This window comes from Pristiophorus japonicus, chromosome 21 (genome assembly GCF_044704955.1).
Source record: "Pristiophorus japonicus isolate sPriJap1 chromosome 21, sPriJap1.hap1, whole genome shotgun sequence".
Taxonomy (NCBI): Eukaryota; Metazoa; Chordata; class Chondrichthyes; family Pristiophoridae; genus Pristiophorus; species Pristiophorus japonicus.
Window position 1 is genome coordinate 57014247 of NC_091997.1, and position 18494 is coordinate 57032740.

Consider the following 18494-nt stretch of genomic DNA (forward strand, 5'->3'; position numbering starts at 1 on the left):
TTATATTACACTACAACCTGTCTCTGTTTATATTACACTAGACCCTGTCTCTATTTATATTACACTTGACCCTGTCTCTGTTTCTATTGCACTAGACCCTGTCCCTGTTTATACACCGGACCATATCGCTGTTTATATTACACTAGACTCCGTCTCTGTTTATATTACACTCAACCCTATCTCTGTTTATATTACACTGGACACCGTCTCTGTTGATGTAACACTAGACCCTGTCTCTGTTTATATTACACTGGACCCTGGACCCTGTCTCTGGTTGTATTACACTAGACCCTGTCTCTGTTTCTATTACACGAGACTCTGTCTCTGGTTATATTTCACTAGACCCTATCACTCTTTATATTGCACTAGACTCTGTCCCTGTTTATACACTGGACCATATCGCTGTTTATATTACGCTATCTCTGTTTAAATTACACTGGACCCCGTCTCTGTTTATATTACACAAGACTACGTTTCTGTTTATATTACACCAGACCCTGTCTGTACTTATATTACACCAGACACTTTCTCTGTTTATATTACACAAGACCTCGTCTCTGCTTCTATTACACTGGACCCTGTGTCTGTTTCTATGACACTGGACTATGACCCTGTTGAGATTATACTAGACCCTGACTCTGTTTAAATTACACTGGACCCTATCTCTGTTTATATTACACTAGACACTGTCTCTGTTTGTAGTAATCTGTACCCTGTGTCTGTTTATGTTACTCTAGACCATGGACCCTGTCTCTGTTTATATTACACTGGAACCAGTCTCTGTTTATAATACACTTGACCATGTCCCTGTTTATATTGCACTGGACCCTGTATCTGTTAATATTACACTGGACCCTGCCCCTGTTTATATTACACTAGACCGGTCTCTGTTTATATTACACTGGACCGTATCTCTGTTTATATTACACGAGACACTGTCTCTGTTTGTATTAATCTGTACCTTGTCTCTGTTTATGTTACTCTAGACCATGGACTCTGTCACTGTGTATATTACACTGGACCCTGTCTCTGTTTATAATGCACTTGACCATGTCCCTGTTTATATTACGCTGGACACTGTCTCTGTTTATATTACACTGGACCCTGTCCCTGGTTATATTACACTAGACCCTGTCTCTGGTTATATTACACGAGACCCTGTCCCTATTTATATTACACTAGACCCTGTCGCTCTTTATGTTAAGCTAGATCCTGTCCCTGTTTATATTACACTAGATCCTGTCCCTGTTTATATTATACTCGATCCTATCTCTGGTTATATTACACTAGACCCTATCACTCTTTATATTGCACTAGACTCTGTCCCTGTTTATATTACATGAGATGCTTCCCTGTTTATATTACACTGGACCCTTTCTCTATTTATTTTACAAGAGACCATGTCCCTGTTTATACACTGGACCATATCGCTGTTTATATTACACTCGACTCCGTCTCTCTTTATATTACACTCAACCCTATCTCTGTTTATATTACACTGGACACCGTCTCTGTTTATTTTACAATAGACCCTGTCTCTGTTTATATTGCACGCAACCCTGTCTCTGTTTATATTACACTGGACCCTTTCGCTGTTTGTATTACGCTAGACCCTAGCGCGGATTATATTACCCTGGACCCTGTCCCTGGTTATATTACACTCGACCCTGTCCCTCTTTATATTATGCTAGAACCTGTCCCTGTTTATATTACGCTAGAAACTATCGCTGTTTATATTACACTTGACCCTGTCCCTTTTTATATTACACTAGACCCTGTCTCTATTTGTATAACACGAGACCTTGTCTGTGTTTATATTACACGAGACACTGTCCCTGTTTATATTACACTGGACCCTGTTCTCTGGTTATATTACACTGGACCCTGTCTCTGGTTATATTACACTAGACCCTGTCCCTGTTTATATTTCACTGGACACTATCCCTGTTTATATTTCACTGCACACTATCCCTGTTTATATTTCACTGCACACTGTCTCTGGTTGTATTACACAAGACTCTGTCTCTGGTTATATTACACTTGACACTGTCCCTGTTTATATTTCCCTAGACACTGTCCCTGTTTATATTACACTAGACTCTGTCTCTGTTTATATTACACTAGACCGTGTCTCTATTTATATTACACGAGACTGTATCTCTGTTTATTTTACACTGGAGATGTCTCTGTTTATATTACACTAGGCCCTGTCTCTGGTTATATTACACTAGACCCTGTCCCTGTTTATATTACACTGGACACTGTCCTTGTTTATATTACACTAGACCGTGTCTCTATTTATATTACACGAGACCCTGTCTCTGTTTATATTACACTAGACCGTGTCTCTATTTATATTACACGAGATCCTGTCTACGTTTATTTTACACTGGACCTGTCTCTGTTTATATTACACTGGTCCCTGTCTCTGTTTATATTACACTGGACCCTGTTCTCTGCTTATATTACACTAGACCCTATCACTCTTTATATTGCACTAGACCCAGTCCCTGTTTATATTACACGAGATGCTTCCCTGATTATATTACACTAGACCCTTTCTCTATTTATTTTACAAAAGACCATGTCCCTGTTTATACACTGGACCATGTCGCTGTTTATATTACACTCGACTCCGTCTCTCTTTATATTACACGCAACCCTGTCTCTGTTTATTTTACACTGGACCCTTTCGCTGTTTGTATTACGCTAGACCCTAGCGCGGATTATATTACCCTGGACCCTGTCCCTGGTTATATTACACTCGACCCTGTCCCACTTTATATTATGCTAGACCCTGTCCCTGTTTATATTACGCTAGAAACTATCGCTGTTTATATTAGACTAGACCCTGTCCCTTTTTATATTACACTAGACCCTGTCTCTGTTTATATTACACTAGACCCTGTTCCTGTTCATTTTACACTGGACCCTGTCCCTGTTTATATTACACTGGACCCTGTCCCTGTTTATATTACACTAGACTCTGTCTCAGTTTATATTACACTAGAACCTATCCCTGTTTCTATTACACTGGACCCTTTTACTGCAAATATTACACGAGGCTCTCTCTTTGTTCAGATTACACTAGAGCCTGTCTCTATTTATATTACACTAGACCCTGTCTCTGTTCATATTACACTAGAGCCTGTCTCTATTTGTATTACACGAGACCCTGTCTCTGTTTATATTACACTAGAGCCTGTCCCTGTTTATATTACACGAGAGCCTGTCTCTGTTTATATTACACGAGACCCTGTCTCTATTTATATTACACGAGACCCTGTCTCTATTTGTATTACACGAGACCTTGTCTCTGTTTATATTACACGAGACACTGTCCCTGTTTATATTATACTGGACCCTGTTCTCTGGTTATATTACACTGGACCCTGTCTCTGGTTATATTACACAAGACCCTGTCTCTGTTTATTTTACACTGGGCCTGTCTCTGTTTATATTACACTAAACCGTGCCTCTATTTATATTACACGAGACCCTGTCTCTGTTTATTTTACACTGGACCTATCTCTGTTTATATTACACTAAACCGTGCCTCTATTTATATTACACGAGACCCTGTCTCTGTTTATTTTACACTGGACCTATCTCTGTTTATATTACACTAGACCCTGTCCCTGTTTATATTACACTAGACCCTGTATCTGTTTATATTACACTAGACCCTGTCTCTATCCATATTACATTAGAACCTGTCTCTTTTTATATTACACTGGATCCTGTCTCTGATAATATTACAATGGACCCTGTCCCTGTTTATATTACACAGGACCCTGTCTCTGTCTACATTACACTGGACCCTATCTCTGTTTATATTACACTGGACACCGTCTCTGTTTATTTTACAATAGACCCCGTCTCTGTTTATTTTACAATAGACCCTGTCTCTGTTTATATTACGCTAGACCTTGTCTCTGTTTATATTACACTGGACTCTGTCGCTCTTTATATTACACTCGACACCGTCTTTGCTTCCATTACACTGGACCCTGCGTCTGTTTATATTACACCAGACCCGTTCTCTGTTTATATTACACGAGACCATGGACCCTGTCGCTGTTTATATTACACTAGACGCTGTCCCTGCTTATATTACACTGGACCCTGTCTCTGTTTATATTACACTGGCCATTGTCTCTGTTTATATTACACTGGACCCCGTCCCTGTTTATATTACACTAGACCCTATCTCAATTTATATTACACTGGACCCTCTCTCTGTTTATATTACACTAGACCCCGTCCCTGTTTATATTACACTACAACCTGTCTCTGTTAATAATACAGTAGACCCTGTCTCTATTTATATTACACGAGACCCTGTCTCTGTTTCTATTACAGTAGACCCTGTCTCTGGTTATATTTCACTGGACCCTATCACTCTTTATATTGCACTAGACCCTGTCCCTGTTTATACACCAGACCATATCGCTGTTTATATTACACTAGACTCCGTCTCTGTTTATATTACACTCAACCCTATCTCTGTTTATATTACACTGGACACCGTCTCTGTTGATGTAACACTAGACCCTGTCTCTGTTTATATTACACTGGACCCTGTCTCTGTTTATATTACACTCGACCCTGTCCCTGTTTATATTACACCAGACCCTGTCTCTGTTTATATTACACTAGACACCGTCTCTGCTTCCATTACACTGGACCCTGTGTCTGTTTATATTGCTCTGGACCTTGTTCCTGTTTATATTACACTTGACCCTGTCTCTGTTTTATTACACTAGACCCCGTTTCTGTTGATATTACACCAGACCGTTTCTCTGCTTATATTACACTATACATCGTCTCTGCTTCTATTACACTGGACCCTGTCTATGTTTATATGACACTTGACCCTGTCTCTGCTTACATTACACTCGACCCTGTCTCTGTTTATTTTACACTGGACCCTGTCTCTGTTTATATTGCTCTGGACCCTGTCTCTGTTTATATTACACGAGACACTGTCCCTGTTTATATTACACTGGACCCTGTCTCTGTTTATATTACACTAGACCCTGTCCCTGTTTATATTACACTAGACCCTGTCTCTGTTTCTATTACACCAGATCCTTTCTCTGTTTATATTACACTAGACATCGTCTCTGCCTCTATTACACTGGACCCTGTCTCTGTTTATATGACACTTGACCCTGTCTCTGTTTACATTACACTCGACCCTGTCTCTGTTTATTTTACACTGGACCCTGTCTCTGTTGATATTGCTCTGGACCCTGTCCCTGTTTATATTACACTAGACCCTGTCTCTGTTTATATTACACCAGATCCTTTCTCTGTTTATATTACACTAGACATCGTCTCTGCCTCTATTACACTGGACCCTGTCTCTGTTTATATGACACTTGACCCTGTCTCTGTTAACATTACACTCGACCCTGTCTCTGTTTATATTAATCTGGACCCTGTCTCTGTTTATTTTACACTGGACCCTGTCTCTGTTTATATTGCTCTGGACCCTGTTCCTGTTTATACACTGGACCATATCGCTGTTTATATTACACTAGACCCTATCCCTGTTTATAATTACACCAGACTCTGTCTCTGTTCATATTACACCAGACCCTGTCTCTGTTTATAATTACACCAGACTCTGTCTCTGTTTATATTACACTAGACCCTGTCTCTGTTTATATTACACTAGAACCTGTCTCTGTTTATATTACACTAGACCCTATCCCTGTTTATAATTACACCAGACCTTGTCTCTGTTTATATTACACTAGAGCATGTCTCTATTTATATTACACGAGAGCCTATCACTGTTTATATTACACGAGAACCTGTCTCTATTTAAATTACACAAGACCCTGTCTCTGTTTATATGACACGAGACACTGTCCCTGTTTATATTACACTGGACCCTGTCCCTGTTTATATTACACTAGCCGGGTCTCTGTTTATATTACAAGAGACCCTGTCTCTGTTTATATTATACTGGACCCTGTCTCTGTTTCTATTACACTGGACCCTGTCTCTGTTTCTATTACACTGGACCCTGTCCCTGTTTAGATAATACTAGACCCTGTCTCTGTTTATATTACACTGGACCCTATCTCTGTTTATATTACACCAGACCCAGTCTCTGAGAATATTACAATGGACCCTGTGTCTGTTCATATTACATTAGACCCTGTCTCTGTTAAAATTACACTAGACCCTGTCACAGTTTATATTACACTTTACCGTGTCCCTGCTTATATTACACTCAACCCTGTCCCTGTTTATATTACACCAGACTCTGTCTCTTTTATATTACACTGGACCCTGTCTCTATTTAAATTACACTGGACACTGTCTCGTTTTATATTACACTGGACCCTGTCCCTGTTTATATTACATTAGACCCTGTCTCTGTTTATATTACACGAGACGAAGTCCTTGTTTATAATACACTGGACCCTGTCCCTGTTTATTTTACACTGGACCCTGTCCATGTTTATATTACACTGGACCCTGTCCCTGTTTATATTACACTAGACTCTGTCTCAGTTTATATTACACTAGACCCTATCCCTGTTTCTATTACATTGGACCCTTTTACTGCAAATATTACACGAGGCTCTCACTTTGTTCAGATTACACTAGAGCCTGTCTCTGTTTATATTACACTAGACCCTGTCTCTGTTTATATTACACTAGACCCTGTCTCTGTTCATATTACACTAGAGCCTGTCTCTATTTATATTACACGAGACCCTGTCTCTGTTTATATTACACTAGAGCCTGTCCCTGTTTATATTACACGAGAGCCTGTCTCTGTTTATATTACACGAGACCCTGTCTCTATTTATATTACACGAGACCCTGTCTCTATTTGTATTACACGAGACCTTGTCTCTGTTTATATTACACGAGACACTGTCCCTGTTTATATTACACTGGACCCTGTTCTCTGGTTATATTACACTGGACCCTGTCTCTGGTTATATTACACTAGACCCTGTCCCTGTTTATATTTCACTGGACACTATCCCTGTTTATATTTCACTGCACACTATCCCTGTTTAAATTACACTGGACCCTGTCTCTGGTTGTATTACACAAGACTCTGTCTCTGGTTATATTACACTTGACCCTGTCCCTGTTTATATTTCCCGAGACACTGTCCCTGTTTATATTACACTAGGCCCTGTCCCTGTTTATATTACACTACAACCTGTCTCTGTTTATATTACACTAGACCCTGTCTCTATTTATATTACACGAGACCCTGTCTCTGTTTCTATTACACTAGACCGTGTCTCTGGTTATATTTCACTGGACCCTATCACTCTTTATATTGCACTAGACCCTGTCCCTGTTTATACACCGGACCATATCGCTGTTTATATTACACTAGACTCCGTCTCTGTTTATATTACACTCAACCCTATCTCTGTTTATATTACACTGGACACCGTCTCTGTTGATGTAACACTAGACCCTGACTCTGTTTATATTACACTGGACCCTGTCTCTGTTTATTTTACACTCGACCCTGTCCCTGTTTATATTACACCAGACCCTGTCTCTGTTTATATTACACTAGGCACCGTCTCTGCTTCCATTACACTGGACCCTGTGTCTGTTTATATTGCTCTGGACCCTGTTCCTGTTGATATTACACTTGACCCTGTCTCTGTTTTATTACACTAGACCCCGTTTCTGTTGATATTACACCAGACCGTTTCTCTGCTTATATTACACTATACATCGTCTCTGCTTCTATTACACTGGACCCTGTCTATGTTTATATGACACTTGACCCTGTCTCTGTTTACATTACACTCGACCCTGTCTCTGTTTATTTTACACTGGACCCTGTCTCTGTTTATATTGCTCTGGACCCTGTCTCTGTTTATATTACACAAGACACTGTCCCTGTTTATATTACACTGGAACCTGTCTCTGTTTATATTACACTAGACCCTGTCCCTGTTTATATTACACTAGACCCTGTCTCTGTTTCTATTACACCAGATCCTTTCTCTGTTTATATTACACTAGACATCGTCTCTGCCTCTATTACACTGGACCCTGTCTCTGTTTATATGACACTTGACCCTGTCTCTGTTTACATTACATTCGACCCTGTCTCTGTTTATTTTGCACTGGACCCTGTCTCTGTTGATATTGCTCTGGACCCTGTCCCTGTTTATATTACACTAGACCCTGTCTCTGTTTATATTACACCAGATCCTTTCTCTGTTTATATTACACTAGACATCGTCTCTGCCTCTATTACACTGGACCCTGTCTCTGTTTATATGACACTTGACCCTGTCTCTGTTTACATTACACTCGACCCTGTCTCTGTTTATATTAATCTGGACCCTGTCTCTGTTTATATTACACTAGATCATGGACCCTGTCGCTGTTTATATTACACTAGACTCTGTCTCTGTTTGTATTAGACTAGACCCTATCTCTGTTTATATTACACTAGACGCTGTCCCTGCTTATATTACACTGGACCCTGTCTCTGTTTATATTACACTGGACATTGTCTCTGTTTATATTACACTGGACCCTGTCCCTGTTTATATTACACTAGACCCTATCTCAATTTATATTACACTGGACCCTCTCTCTGTTTATATTAAACTAGACCCTGTCCCTGTTTATATTACACTACACCCTGTCTCTGTTTATATTACACTAGACCCTGTATCTGTTTATATTACACTAGACCCTGTCTCTATCCATATTACTTTAGAACCTGTCTCTTTTTATATTACACTGGACCCTGTCTCTGATAATATTACAATGGACCCTGTCCCTGTTTATATTACACAAGACCCTGTCTCTGTTTATATTACACTACACCCTGTCTCTGTTTATATTACACAAGACTACGTTTCTGTTTATATTACACCAGACCCTGTCTGTACTTATATTACACCAGACACTTTCTCTGTTTATATTACACAAGACCTCGTCTCTGCTTCTATTACACTGGACCCTGTGTCTGTTTCTATGACACTGGACCCTGACCCTTTTTAGATTATACTAGACCCTGACTCTGTTTAAATTACACTGGACCCTATCTTTGTTTATATTACACTAGACACTGTCTCTGTTTGTAGTAATCTGTACCCTGTGTCTGTTTATGTTACTCTAGACCATGGACCCTGTCTCTGTTTATATTACACTGGACCCAGTCTCTGTTTATAATACACTTGACCATGTCCCTGTTTACATTGCACTGGACCCTGTGTCTGTTAATATTACACTGGATCCTGCCCCTGTTTATATTACACTAGACCGGTCTCTGTTTATATTACACTGGACCGTATCTCTGTTTATATTACACGAGACACTGTCTCTGTTTGTATTAATCTGTACCTTGTCTCTGTTTATGTTACTCTAGACCATGGACCCTGTCACTGTGTATATTACACTGGACCCTGTCTCTGTTTATAATGCACTTGACCATGTCCCTGTTTATATTACACTGGACACTGTCTCTGTTTATATTACACTGGACCCTGTCCCTGTTTATATTACACTAGACATTGTCTCTGGTTATATTACACGAGACCCATGTCCCTATTTATATTACACTAGACCCTGTCGCTCTTTATGTTAAGCTGGACCCTGTCCCTGTTTATATTATACTAGACCCTGTCCCTGTTTATATTACGCTAGACCCTATCTCAATTTATATTACACTGGACCCTGTCCCTGTTTATATTATACTAGATCCTGTCCCTGTTTATATTATACTAGATCCTGTCCCTGTTTATATTACACTATACCCTATCTCTGGTTATATTACACTAGACCCTATCACTCTTTATATTGCACTAGACCCTGTCCCTGTTTATATTACACGAGATGCTTCCCTGTTTATATTACACTAGACCCTTTCTCTATTTATTTTACAAGAGACCATGTCCCTGTTTATACACTGGACCATATCGCTGTTTATATTACACTCGACTCCGTCTCTCTTTATATTACACTCAACCCTATCTCTGTTTATATTACACTGGACACCGTCTCTGTTTATTTTACAATAGACCCTGTCTCTGTTTATATTACACACAACCCTGTCTCTGTTTATATTACACTGGACCCTTTCTCTGTTTGTATTACGCTAGACCCTAGCGCGGATTATATTACCCTGGACCCTGTCCCTGGTTATATTACACTCGACCCTGTCCCTCTTTATATTATGCTAGAACCTGTCCCTGTTTATATTACGCTAGAAACTATCGCTGTTTATATTACACTAGACCCTGTCCCTTTTTATATTACACTAGACCCTGTCTCTATTTGTATTACACGAGACCTTGTCTCTGTTTATATTACACGAGACACTGTCCCTGTTTATATTACACTGGACCCTGTCTCTGGTTATATTACACTAGACCCTGTCCCTGTTTATATTTCACTGGACACTATCCCTGTTTATATTTCACTGCACACTATCCCTGTTTATATTTCACTGCACACTGTCTCTGGTTGTATTACACAAGACTCTGTCTCTGGTTATATTACACTTGACACTGTCCCTGTTTATATTTCCCTAGACACTGTCCCTGTTTATATTACACTAGACCCTGTCTCTGTTTATATTACACTAGACCGTGTCTCTATTTATATTACACGAGACTGTATCTCTGTTTATTTTACACTGGAGATGTCTCTGTTTATATTACACTAGGCCCTGTCTCTGTTTATATTACACTGGACCCTGTTCTCTGCTTATATTACACTAGACCCTATCACTCTTTATATTGCACTAGACCCAGTCCCTGTTTATATTACACGAGATGCTTCCCTGTTTATATTAAACTAGACCCTTTCTCTATTTATTTTACAAAAGACCATGTCCCTGTTTATACACTGGACCATGTCGCTGTTTATATTACACTCGACTCCGTCTCTCTTTATATTACACGCAACCCTATCTCTGTTTATTTTACACTGGACCCTTTCGCTGTTTGTATTACGCTAGACCCTAGCGCGGATTATATTACCCTGGACACTGTCCCTGGTTATATTACACTCGACCCTGTCCCTCTTTATATTATGCTAGACCCTGTCCCTGTTTATATTACGCTAGAAACTATCGCTGTTTATATTAGACTAGACCCTGTCCCTTTTTATATTACACTAGACCCTGTCTCTGTTTATATTACACTAGACCCTGTTCCTGTTTATTTTACACTGGACCCTGTCCCTGTTTATATTAAACTGGACCCTGTCCCTGTTTATATTACACTAGACTCTGTCTCAGTTTATATTACACTAGAACCTATCCCTTTTTCTATTACACTGGACCCTTTTACTGCAAATATTACACGAGGCTCTCTCTTTGTTCAGATTACACTAGAGCCCGTCTCTGTTTATATTACACTAGACCCTGTCTCTGTTTATATTACACTAGAGCCTGTCCCTCTTTATATTACACGAGAGCCTGTCTCTGTTTATATTACACGAGACCCTGTCTCTATTTATATTACACGAGACCCTGTCTCTATTTGTATTACACGAGACCTTGTCTCTGTTTATATTACACGAGACACTGTCCCTGTTTATATTATACTGGACCTTGTTCTCTGGTTATATTACACTGGACCCTGTCTCTGGTTATATTACACTAGACCCTGTCCCTGTTTATATTTCACTGGACACTATCCCTGTTTATATTTCACTGCACACTATCCCTGTTTATATTTCACTGCACACTGTCTCTGGTTATATTACACTAGACCCTGTCTCTGTTTATATTACACGAGGCCCTGTCTTTGTTCAGATTACACTCGAGCCTGTCTCTGTTTATATTACACGAGACCCTGTCTCTCTTTATATTTCACGAGACACTGTCCCTGTTTATATTTCACTGCACAATGCCCCTGTTTATATTACACTGGATTCTGTCTCTGTTGAAATTATGCTGAACCCTGTCTCTGTTTATATTATACTGGACCCTGTCTCTGTTTATATTACACTCGACTCTGTCCCTCTTTATAATACACGAGACCATGTCTCTGTTTATATTACACCAGACGCTGCATCTGTTTATATTACACTAGACCCTGTCGTTGTTTATATTACACTGGACCCTGTCTCTGTTTATATTACACTGGACCCTGTCTCTGTTCATATTACATTCGAACCTGTCTCTGTTAAAATTACACTGGACCCTGTCACTGGTTATATTACACTCGACCGTGTCCCTGCTTATATTACACTCGACCCTGTCCCTGTTTATATTACACCAGACTCTGTCTCGTTTATATTGCACTCGACCCTGTCTCTGTTTATATTACACTAGACCCTGTCACTGTTTATATCACACTGGACCGTGTCCCTGCTTATATTACACTCGGCCCTGTCCCTGTTTATGTTACAACAGACTCTGTCTCATTTATATTGCACTAGACCCTATCCCTGTTTATATTACACTGGACCCTGTCACTGTATATATTACACTGGACCCTGTCCCTGTTTAAATTACACTGGACCCTGTCAATGTTTATATTACACGAGGCCCTGTCTTTGTTCAGATTACACTAGAACATGACTCTGTTTATATTACACTAGACCCCATCTCTGTTTATATTACTAGACCCTGTGTCTGTTCATATTACACTAGAGCCTGTCTCTATTTATATTACACGAGACCCTGTCTCTGTTTATATTACACTAGAGCATGTCTCTATTTATATTGCACGAGAGCCTGTCTCTATTTATATTGCACGAGAGTCTGTCTCTATTTATATTCCACGACACCCTTTCTCTGTTTATATTACACGAGACACTGTCCCTGTTTATATTACACTGGACCCTGTTCTCTGGTAATATTACACTAGTCCCTGTCTCTGGTTATATTACACTAGACCCTGTCCCTGTTTATATTTCACAAGACACTGTCCCTTTTTATATTTCACTGCACACTGTCCCTGTTCATATTACACTGGACCCTGTCCCTGTTAAAATTACACTGGACCCTGTCACTGTTTATATTACACGAGCCCCTTTCTTTGTGCAACTTACACTAGAGCATGTCTCTATTTATATTACACTAGACCCTGTCCCTGTTTATATTACAGTAGACCGTGTCTCTTTTTATATTACACGAGACCCTGTCTCTGGTTGTATTACACTCGACCCTGTCACTGGTTATATTACATTAGACACTGTCCCTGTTTATATTTCCCTAGACACTGTCCCTGTTTATATTACACTAGACCCTGTCTCTATTTATATTACACTAGACTGTGTCTCTATTTATGTTACACGAGACCCTGTCTCTGTTTATTTTACACTGGACCTGTCTCTGTTTATATTACACTAGACCCTGTCCCTGTTTATATTTCCCTAGACACTGTCCCTGTTTATATTACACTCGACACTGTCCCTGTTTATATTACACTAGACACTGTCCATGTTTATATTACACTCGACCGTGTCGTTGTCTATATTACACGAGACCCTGTCTCTGTTTATTTTACACTGGACCTGTCTCTGTTTATATTACACTAAACCGTGCCTCTATTTATATTACATGAGACACTGTCTCTGTTTATTTTACACTGGACCTATCTCTGTTTATATTACACTAGACCCTATCCCTGTTTATATTACACCAGACTCTGTCTCTGTTTATATTACACTCGACCCTGTCCGTCTTTATATTTCATTAGACACTGTCCATGTTTATATTACAGTAGACCGTAACTCTATTGATATTACACGAGACCCTGTCTCTGTTTATATTACACTAGACCGTGTCTCTGTTTATATTACACGAGACCCTGTCTCTGTTTATTTTACACTGGACCTGACTCTGTTTATATTACACTAGACCGTATCCCTGTTTATTTCACATTAGACCCTGTCCGTGTTTAGATTTCACTTGACACTGTCCCTGTTTATATTACAGTAGACCGTGTCTCTATTTATATGACACGAGACCCTGTCTCTGTTTATATTACAGTAGACCTTGTCTCTGTTTATATTACACTAGACCCTGTCCCTGTTTATATTACACTGGACCATGTCTCATTTATATTACACTAGACCCTGTCACTGTTTATATTACACTGGACCCTGTCCCTGTTTATATTACACTGGACCCTGTCTCTATTTCAATTACACTGGTCACTGTCACGTTTTATATTACACTGGACCCTGTCTTTGTTCAGATTACACTAGAGCCTGTCTCTGTTTATATTGCACTAGACCCTATCCCTGTTTATATTACACTGGACCCTGTCACTGTATATATTACACTGGACCCTGTCCCTGTTTAAATTACACTGGACCCTGTCACTGCTTATATTACACGAGGCCCTGTCTTTGTTCAGATTACACTAGAGCATGTCTCTGTTTATATTACACTAGACCCCGTCTCTGTTTATATTACTAGACCCTGTGTCTGTTCATATTACACTAGAGCCTGTCTCTATTTATATTACACGAGACCCTGTCTCTGTTTATATTACACTAGAGCATGTCTCTATTTATATTGCACGAGAGCCTGTCTCTATTTATATTGCACGAGAGTCTGTCTCTATTTATATTACACGACAACCTTTCTCTGTTTATATTACACGAGACACTGTCCCTGTTTATATTACACTGCACCCTGTTCTCTGGTTATATTACACTAGTCCCTGTCTCTGGTTATATTACACTAGACCCTGTCCCTGTTTATATTTCACAAGACACTGTCCCTTTTTATATTTCACTGCACACTGTCCCTGTTCATATTACACTGGACCCTGTCCCTGTTAAAATTACACTGGACCCTGTCACTGTTTATGTTACACGAGCCCCTTTCTTTGTGCAACTTACACTAGAGCATGTCTCTATTTATATTACACTAGACCCTGTCCCTGTTTATATTACAGTAGACCGTGTCTCTATTTATATTACACGAGACCCTGTCTCTGGTTGTATTACACTCGACCCTGTCACTGGTTATATTACATTAGACACTGTCCCTGTTTATATTTCCCTAGACACTGTCCCTGTTTATATTACACTAGACCCTGTCTCTATTTATATTACACTAGACTGTGTCTCTATTTATGTTACACGGGACCCTGTCTCTGTTTATTTTACACTGGACCTGTCTCTGTTTATATTACACTAGACCCTGTCCCTGTTTATATTTCCCTAGACACTGTCCCTGTTTATATTACACTAGACACTGTCCCTGTTTATATTACACTAGACACTGTCCATGTTTATATTACACTCGACCGTGTCGTTGTCTATATTACACGAGACCCTGTCTCTGTTTATTTTACACTGGACCTGTCTCTGTTTATATTACACTAGACCCTATCCCTGTTTATATTACACCAGACTCTGTCTCTGTTTATATTACACTCGACCCTGTCCGTCTTTATATTTCATTAGACACTGTCCATGTTTATATTACAGTAGACCGTATCTCTATTGATATTACACGAGACCCTGTCTCTGTTTATATTACACTAGACCGTGTCTCTGTTTATATTACACGAGACCCTGTCTCTGTTTATTTTACACTGGACCTGACTCTGTTTATATTACACTAGACCGTATCCCTGTTTATTTCACATTAGACCCTGTCCGTGTTTAGATTTCACTTGACACTGTCCCTGTTTATATTACAGTAGACCGTGTCTCTATTTATATGACACGAGACACTGTCTCTGTTTATATTACAGTAGACCTTGTCTCTGTTTATATTACACTAGACCCTGTCCCTGTTTATATTACACTGGACCATGTCTCATTTATATTACACTAGACCCTGTCACTGTTTATATTACACTGGACCCTGTCCCTGTTTATATTACACTGGACCCTGTCCCTGTTTATATTACACTGGACCCTGTCTCTATTTCAATTACACTGGACACTGTCACTGTTTATATTACACGAGCCCCTTTCTTTGTGCAACTTACACTAGAGCATGTCTCTATTTATATTACACTAGACCCTGTCCCTGTTTATATTACAGTAGACCGTGTCTCTATTTATATTACACGAGACCCTGTCTCTGGTTGTATTACACTCGACCCTGTCACTGGTTATATTACATTAGACACTGTCCCTGTTTATATTTCCCTAGACACTGTCCCTGTTTATATTACACTAGACCCTGTCTCTATTTATATTACACTAGACTGTGTCTCTATTTATGTTACACGAGACCCTGTCTCTGTTTATTTTACACTGGACCTGTCTCTGTTTATATTATACTAGACCCTGTCCCTGTTTATATTTCCCTAGACACTGTCCCTGTTTATATTACACTAGACACTGTCCCTGTTTATATTACACTAGACACTGTCCATGTTTATGTTACACTCGACCGTGTCATTGTCTATATTACACGAGACCCTGTCTCTGTTTATGTTACACTGGACCTGTCTCTCTTTATATTACACTAAACCGTGCCTCTATTTATATTACACGAGACCCTGTCTCTGTTTATTTTACACTGGACCTATCTCTGTTTATATTACACTAGACCCTATCCCTGTTTATATTACACCAGACTCTGTCTCTGTTTATATTACACTCGACCCTGTCCGTCTTTATATTTCACTAGACACTGTCCATGTTTATATTACAGTAGACCGTATCTCTATTTATATTACACGAGACCCTGTCTCTGTTTATATTACACTAGACACTGTCCCTGTTTATATTACACTAGACCGTGTCTCTATTTATATTACACAAGACCCTATCTCTGTTTATATTACACTAGACCGTGTCTCTATTTATTTTACACTGGATCTGTCTCTGGTTATATTCCACTAGATCCTGTCCCTGTTTATATTACACTAGACCCTGTCCCTGTTTATATTTCCCTAGACACTGTGTCTCTATTTATATTACACGAGACCCTGTCTCTATTTGTATTACACGAGACCTTGTCTCTGTTTATATTACACGAGACACTGTCCCTGTTTATATTATACTGGACCTTGTTCTCTGGTTATATTACACTGGACCCTGTCTCTGGTTATATTACACTAGACCCTGTCCCTGTTTATATTTCACTGGACACTATCCCTGTTTATATTTCACTGCACACTATCCCTGTTTATATTTCACTGCACACTGTCTCTGGTTATATTACACTAGACCCTGTCTCTATTTATATTACACTAGACTGTGTCTCTATTTATGTTACACGAGACCCTGTCTCTGTTTATTTTACACTGGACCTGTCTCTGTTTATATTACACTAGACCCTGTCCCTGTTTATATTTCCCTAGACACTGTCCCTGTTTATATTACACTCGACACTGTCCCTGTTTATATTACACTAGACACTGTCCATGTTTATATTACACTCGACCGTGTCGTTGTCTATATTACACGAGACCCTGTCTCTGTTTATTTTACACTGGACCTGTCTCTGTTTATATTACACTAAACCGTGCCTCTATTTATATTACATGAGACACTGTCTCTGTTTATTTTACACTGGACCTATCTCTGTTTATATTACACTAGACCCTATCCCTGTTTATATTACACCAGACTCTGTCTCTGTTTATATTACACTCGACCCTGTCCGTCTTTATATTTCATTAGACACTGTCCATGTTTATATTACAGTAGACCGTATCTCTATTGATATTACACGAGACCCTGTCTCTGTTTATATTACACTAGACCGTGTCTCTGTTTATATTACACGAGACCCTGTCTCTGTTTATTTTACACTGGACCTGACTCTGTTTATATTACACTAGACCGTATCCCTGTATATTTCACGAGACACTGTCCCTGTTTATATTTCACTGCACAATGCCCCTGTTTATATTACACTGGATTCTGTCTCTGTTGAAATTATGCTGAACCCTGTCTCTGTTTATATTATACTGGACCCTGTCTCTGTTTATATTACACTCGACTCTGTCCCTCTTTATAATACACGAGACCATGTCTCTGTTTATATTACACCAGACGCTGCATCTGTTTATATTACACTAGACCCTGTCACTGTTTATATTACACTAGACCCTGTCGTTGTTTATATTACACTGGACCCTGTCTCTGTTCATATTACATTCGAACCTGTCTCTGTTAAAATTACACTGGACCCTGTCACTGTTTATATTACACTGGACCGTGTCCCTGCTTATATTACACTCGACCCTGTTCCTGTTTATATTACACCAGACTCTGTCTCGTTTATATTGCACTAGACCCTGTCTCTGTTTATATTACACTAGAACCTGTCACTGTTTATATCACACTGGACCGTGTCCCTGCTTATATTACACTCGGCCCTGTCCCTGTTTATATTACACCAGACTCTGTCTCTGTTTATATCACACTGGACACTGTTCTCTGGTTACATTACACTGGACCCTGTCATTGCTTATATTACACGAGGCCCTGTCTTTGTTCAGATTACACTAGAGCCTGTCTCTGTTTATATTGCACTAGACCCTATCCCTGTTTATATTACACTGGGCCCTGTCACTGTATATATTACA